The sequence below is a fragment of the Arachis ipaensis genome, chromosome B1, assembly GCF_059453495.1.
Source record: "Arachis ipaensis isolate K30076 ecotype BB chromosome B1, ASM5945349v1, whole genome shotgun sequence".
NCBI classification, from domain to species: Eukaryota; Viridiplantae; Streptophyta; class Magnoliopsida; order Fabales; family Fabaceae; genus Arachis; species Arachis ipaensis.
In genome coordinates, this window is record NC_142436.1 from 47,332,771 (window position 1) to 47,340,303 (window position 7,533).

Below are 7,533 nucleotides of genomic sequence, written 5' to 3' on the forward strand. Positions count from 1 at the left end.
GCTCAGATTAGGTAATTTTCTTTTTGTTTTCTTTTCAAAAATTTTTCAAAAATATTTCAAAATTTTCTCACCTATTTTCAAAAAAAAAATATATTTTTATTCAAAATTTTTAAGAATGAATTCTAGTGTTTCATGAAGCCTGGCTGGCTGTAAAGCCATGTCTAAATTTATTTGGACTGAGGCTTGCAATTTGTTATCAAGAGCAATATACTCTGATGTTAAATGCTGAAGCTTGGCTGGCCATTGGCCATGTCTAGTGTTTTGGACTGGAGCTTTCATTGAAAGCTTGGCTGGCTAGTGAGCCATGTCTAATTCCTGGACTGAAGCTTTAGACTAAGAATGCAAGATTCCTGGAATTCATGTTAAAAATTTTGGAATCCTTATTTTTTCTTTTTCATATAATTTTCGAAAAAAATCCAAAAAAATCATAAAACCATAAAAATAAAAAAATATTTTTGTGTTCTTGTTTGAGTCTTGAGTCATATCATAAGTTTGGTGTCACTTGCATATGCATCTTGCATTTTTCGAAAATATCATGCATTCATAGTGTTCTTCATGATCTTCAAGTTGTTCTTGGTAAGTCTTCTTGTTTGATCTTGATGATTTTTTGTTTTGTGTCTTTTATTATTTTTCATATGCATTTTTGAATTCTTAGTGTCTAAGCATTAAAGAATTCTAAGTTTGGTGTCTTGCATGTTTTCTTTGCATTAAAAATTTTTCAAAACTGTGTCTATGATGTTCATCTTGACATTCATAGTGTTCTTGGTGTTCATCTTGACATTCATAGCATTCTTGCATGCATCACATGTTTTGATCTAAAAATCTCATGCATTGCATCTTTTTAGTGTTTCTCTCTCATCATAAAAATTCAAAAAAAAAAACAAAAAAACATCTTTCCCTTTTTCCCTCATCAAATTCGAAAATTTGAGTTGACTTTTTCAAAAATTTTTAAAATCAAGTTGTTTCTTATGAGTCAAATCAAATTTTCAATTTGAAAATCTTATCTTTTTCAAAATATTTTTCAAAAATCAAATCTTTTTCAAAAATTTGTTTCAACTAACTAACTAACTTTTTGTTTGTTTCTTAACTTTTTCAAAACTACCTAACTAACTCTCTCTCTCTAATTTTCGAAAATATCTTCCCCCTTTTTCAAAAATTTCTTTTTAATTAACTAATTATTCTTATTTTTATTTTTGATTTTAAAAATTTTCGAAAAACACTAACATTTTTCAAAAAAACCATTTTCGAAAATCACTAACTCTTTTTCAAAAATATTTTTCGAAAATTCTCCCTCTCTCATCTTATTCTATTTATTTATTCATCTACTAACATCTCATCTCACATCTCTGCCATCCTCACAGTTGTGTTTCTTCCATTATATTACATTCTTTGCCTCCCCCTCTTCTTCTACTCACACAGGGATCCCTATACTGTGGTATAAAGGATCCATATTATTATTATTATTATTTTTCTGTGCCCTCTTCTTTGTCATATGAGCAGGAGCAAGGACAAGAATATTCTTGTTGAAGCAGATCCAGAACCTGAAAGGACTCTAAAAAGGAAACTAAGAGAAGCTAAAATACAACAATCCAGAGATAACCTTTCAGAAATTTTCGAACAGGAAGAGGAGATGGTAGCCGAAAATAATAATAATGTAAGGAAGATGCTTGGTGACTTTACTGCACCTAATTCCAATTTACATGGAAGAAGCATCTCCATTCCTGCCATTGGAGCAAACAACTTTGAGCTGAAACCTCAATTAGTTTTTCTGATGCAACAGAACTGCAAGTTTCATGGACTTCCATCTGAAGATCCTTTTTAGTTCTTAACTGAGTTCTTGTAGATATGTGATACTGTTAAGACTAATGGAGTAGATCCTGAAGTCTACAGGCTCATGCTTTTCCCTTTTGCTGTAAGAGACAGAGCTAGATTATGGTTGGATTTTCAACCCAAAGACAACCTGAACTCTTGGGATAAGCTGGTCACGGCTTTCTTAGCCAAGTACTTTCCTCCTCAAAAGCTGAGCAAGCTTAGAGCTGATGTTCAAACCTTTAGACAGAAAGAAGGTGAATCCCTCTATGAAGCTTGGGAAAGATACAAACAGTTGACCAAAAAGTGTCCTTCTGACATGCTTTCAGAATGGACCATCCTGGATATATTCTATGATGGTTTATCTGAGCTATCAAAGATGTCACTGGACACTTCTGCAGGTGGATCCATTCACCTAAAGAAAACGCCTGCAGAAGCTCAAGAACTCATTAACATGGTTGCTAATAACCAGTTCATGTACACTTCTGAAAGGAATCCTGTGAGTAATGGGACGCCTATGAAGAAGGGAGTTCTTGAAGTTGATACTCTGAATGCCATATTGGCTCAGAATAAAATATTGACTCAGCAAGTCAATATGATCTCTCAGAGTCTGCATGGAATGCAAGCTGCATCCAACAGTACTCAAGAGGCTTCTTATGAAGAAGAAGCTTATGATCCTGAGAACCCTGCAATAGTAGAGGTGAATTACTTATGTGAACCTTATGGAAACACCTATAACTCATCATGGAGAAATCATCCAAATTTCTCATGGAAGGATCAAAAGCCTCAACAAGGCTTTAATAATGGTGGAAGAAACAGGTTTAGCAATAATAAACCTTTTCCATCATCCACTCAGCAACAGACAGAGAACTCTAAACAAAACACTTCTAATTTAGCAAAATTAGTCTCTGATCTGTCTAAGGCCACAGTAAGTTTCATGAATGAAACAAGATCTTCCATTAGAAATCTGGAAGCACAAGTGGGCCAGCTGAGTAAAAGGATCACTGAAATCCCTCCTAGTACTCTCCCAAGCAATACAGAAGAGAATCCAAAAGGAGAGTGCAAGGCCATTGACATAAGCAAAATGGCCGAACCCAATGAGGGAGAGGAGGACGTGAATCCCAAGGAGGAAGACCTCCTGGGACGTCCAGTGATCAATAAGGAGCTTCCCTCTGAGGAACCAAAGGACTCTAAGGCTCATCTAGAGACCATAGAGATTCCATTGAACCTCCTTATGCCCTTCATGAGCTCTGATGAGTATTCCTCTTCTGAAGAGAATGAGGATGTTACTGAAGAGCAAACTGCCAAGTTTCTTGGTGCAATCATGAAGCTGAATGCCAAATTATTTGGCATTGATACTTGGGAAGTTGAACCTCCCTTGTTCATCAATGAACTAAGTGATCTGGATCAACTGACATTGCCTCAGAAGAGACAGGATCCTGGAAAGTTCATAATACCTTGTACCATAGGCACCATGATCTTTTAGGCTCTGTGTGACCTTGGTTCAGGGATAAACCTCATGCCCCTCTCTGTAATAGAGAAACTGGGAATCTATGGGTGCAAGCTGCTAAAATCTCACTAGAGATGGCAGACAATTCAAGAAAACAGACTTATGGACAAGTAGAGGATGTGTTAGTAAAGGTTGAAGGCCTTTACATCCCTGCTGATTTCATAGTCCTGGATACTGGAAAGGAAGAGGATGAATCCATCATCCTAGGAAGACCTTTCCTGGCCACCGCAAGAGCTGTGATTGATGTTGACAGAGGTGAACTAGTCCTTCAATGGAATGAAGACTCCCTTGTGTTTAAAACTCAAGGATCTCCCTCTGCAACCATGGAGAGGAAGCAGAAAAAGCTTCTCTCAAAGCAGAGTCAACCAGAGCCCCCACAGTCAAACTCTAAGTTTGGTGTTGGGAGGCCACAACCAAACTCTAAGTTTGGTGTTGAACTCCCATATCCTAACTCTAAGTTTGGTGTTGGAGAGTCTCAACAAAGCTCTGCACATCTGTGAGGCTCCATGAGAGCCCACTGTCAAGCTATTGACATTAAAGAAGCGCTTGTTGGGAGGCAACCCAATTTTTATTTATCTAACTATATTTTTCTTAGTTATATGTCTTTGTAGGTTCATGATCATGTGGAGTCACAAAATAAATATAAAAATTGAAAATGGAATAAAAAACAGCAGAAGAAAAATCACCCCTTGGAGGAGCATCTGTCTGGCGTTCAGCGACAGAACAGAGCATGGTTCTGGCGCTGAATGCCCAAAATGGGCAGCTTCTGGGTGCTGAATGATGCGCATAAACTTGTTATGCTACGATTTAGGAAATTGCACGATCGGCAAAATTCCTTCCGGCAAGTGCACCGGTTATCGTCAAGTAAAAACTCACAATAGAGTGAGGTCGAATCCCACAAGGATTGGTTGAGTGAGCAATTCGGATTAGAAGTATGTTCTAGTTGAGTGGAATCAAAATTTAGATGAGAATTGCGGAATGTAAAATTGCATGAATTAAAGAGCGAGAAGCTAAATTGCTGAAATTAAAAGGGATGGGGTGATTGCATGAATTTAATTGCAGAATGTAAAGAGAAAGTGGTAGATCAGAAATGGGGAATTCATTGGGTGTTAGGAGATATTGAGATCTCCGAATCAAAACATTTTTATTCCTTCCTCAACCAATGCATTCATTGAATTTTGCTTGGAAATCTTATATGATTGGATCCCAATCCCTTGGCTCACCAATTCTCTCTAAAAACGAACAAATTCCCAATCCCTTGGTTTAAATGTTCATAAGAAGAGATGATGCTCGATCACTGATTATACCACACAGTTTCATGAACCACAATTTGGTAGGATTACATGTCACAATATCCATCCAAACCCCAATCCAATTCACTGTGAGAAAGCTTCTCTAGCATGAATCCTCCATTCCTTTCCCAAGGTTCCGAAGGATTCCAATTATGGGTAGTTTCTTTCCCAAGACAACTACCCAATGGAATTAGATCGAGAAGCTTTCTAACAAAATTCAAGAGAAAAGATTGAAGAAGAAGATAAAACTATTATTGATTCATTGAATTACAATAGAGCTCCCTAACCCAATGAAAGGGGTTTAGTGAGTCATAGCTCTGAATTCAATTACAAAACTAAAAGAAAATGATTTCCAGTTCTCTTCCCCTCAGGGGCTGGATTCCCCTTCAATCCCCCCTTTCTCAAATGCAGAAACTAAGGCCTTTAAATAGGCTCCCTAAATTACAAAATGAAAATGAAATTCAAAGCAAATTACAATCAAATGAAAATAAACTATTCTAGATGATTCTTGTGGTCTTGATTTGGTGTTGTTGATGGGCCTTGCTTGCTTGAAGAGTAGAGTGACATAATTGATCCAAAAAGGATAATGATCCATTAAACTACACTCAAACGTTGCACTCCCCTTTCTTGAGTCGTCACTTTGTTCTCTTGTCAACCTTGCCAATTTGATGCCAAATATAGACTATTATACCTCATTGGAAAGCTATGGATGTCAGCTTTCTAACGCAACTGGAAGCACCTCAATTGGATCTCTACAACTCGAGTTATACTCCATGGAAGGTGAAGAGGTCAGCTGGCCTGATTGCATGTTGGTACTATGCTCTTCTATGCACATTACGGGGCTGTTTTCTCCCTCAATTTTTAGTATCCACCATGCATGCCATATATGCTTGGAAAGCTCTAGATGTCTTCTTTCCAATGCATTTTGAATCACCTCATTTGGAGTTTTGTAGCTCAAGTTATTTATGTTTGAAGAAGGCATGGTCAAGCTGTTCCATATAACACGTTTAAGCTCCAGTTTAAGCTTAAACTGGAGCTTAAACGCTGGCACTCCCTGGAGGCACAAGCTCGAGCACGTTTAAGCTTCAGTTTAAGGTTAAACTGAAGCTTAAACGTGGAAATGGAAGAAGGCAACCCTGGAGTGTGGAATTGTCGAACACGTTTAAGCTTCAGTTTAAGGTTAAACTGAAGCTTAAACGTGGAAATGGAGGAAAGCCATCCTGGTTCATTTCTCAATTCTGGCGTTTAACCTCCAGTTTAAGGTTAAACTGGAGGTTAAACGTGGAAATGCTCCCCTGGTGAGATTCTCACTTCTGGCGTTTAACCTCCAGTTTAAGGTTAAACTGGAGGTTAAACTTCAATTCCAGCATTTCTTAGCCTTCATGATTCTGGCGTTTAAGCTCCAGTTTAGGCTTAAACTGGATCTTAAACTCCACATGTGATATTCAAGCTTCCTTTATTGATTTTGTTGCTTCCTTGCCTAGCCTCTTCTTCCCTGAAATCATCCAAACAATTGCATCAAAGTCTTGCAAAAATTCATGAGAATTCTTTCATTCATAGCTTTCAAGGAATATAACTAAAAACTCATGGAATTTGCATCAAAATCTTCATGTTGAATGATTTAAGACAAGCATGACTATTTGGCCCAAATGATTACTTAAGGCTCAAGAAAATGCATAAAACAACTAAAAATAAAAGAAAAAGGCTAGTGAAACTAGCCTAAGATGCCTTGGCATCACAACACCAAACTTAATCCTTGCTTGTCCCCAAGCAAGTTCTGAATTATTGAGAAGAAAGAATGAAACAGAAAGTAAATTCATTAGCCATATCAGTAAGTAATTGACATTGATTAATGGGGTGTTCATGCAGAAAGTTGTTGCAGCATCACTTTATTGTTTCTTAGGTAAGAATGTCACTTTTTATGTTTCCACTAAAACACTGCTTATGGCCTCTTGTTATTCGCATATCCTTGGCAAGTTTCTTTTCTTTGTTTTTCTTTTTCTTTGAGCTTATTTGCTCCTTGTTGCTCAGTGTCATGTGTTGCTCAAGCCTTTGGCATTTTCTTTTTCTTATTAGTGCACTACACATATCCACTACAGGCATTTTAGTTCACATTTCTTCTTGAGACATTGGTGCCCAGCACCTCTTTGTGTGACTAAATGTTTTGTATTTAGGTTGCTCTTGATAATGGACTTTTGGTTGATAATCCCGGGTTAGTTAACCCAAGTTACCAAGTGTTGAAACACTCCTCAGAACCTATTCATCCAAGCATATCCTTAATACATAAACACCACAGGCATTTGTCTCAGAAGTTCAAACCATTGGTACCTAGCTTATTTTCTCAATTTTTTTGCTTTTTGGTTGCCCTTTTTCAGTGGCTTTTTCTTCTTCTTCTTCTTTCTTTTTCATGGCCAAAGATATTTATTCATCAAGATCTATAGACAGCATCCTAATTTCCACTAAAAGTGACAGTTCTAACTTTATTTCTTAGTGAGCTGACTATTCAATCAAACATGCATACCACCATTTAATCTTATTCGATTTCTTACCAAATGGAATTGAGTTACTTTTGTTCAAACATTTCTTTTATTTTATGGAAACAGAACAAGCATGGCAAGCATTTGTTTAAGAAGATGAAGTTATCCAGACACTTAGACTATCACTTATTTGAAAATTAAACAAACAGACAAACAAAAACTGCAATGACTCAAACTTAAAGCAGGGGTGCATGCAAACTTCAAATATCAGCAATTCAAAGTACAAGTAATTAAGTGACAATACAACCTTTTAGCATCTTCTTTGTTGTTCATCATCCTTCCTAGCCTTGGTGTTCTCTTTGATGATGATGTATATTCCTTCCATGAGATTGATTGTCTTCCTGCAAAGCTATTAGAAGTTGCTTGTTCCCCAAGCACTTTGAGA

The 7,533-nt window shown here is 37.0% G+C and overlaps 1 non-coding gene across 1 annotated transcript; it reads right to left on the reverse strand.

The window, feature by feature from the left end:
* Positions 1-2,026: 2,026 nt before the first annotated feature.
* On the reverse strand, positions 2,027-2,134 carry LOC148576463 (small nucleolar RNA R71). The gene has a single exon (XR_015902907.1). It is a non-coding gene; the product is annotated as a small nucleolar RNA R71 (small nucleolar RNA).
* Between the last annotated feature and the right edge of the window lie 5,399 nt (positions 2,135-7,533).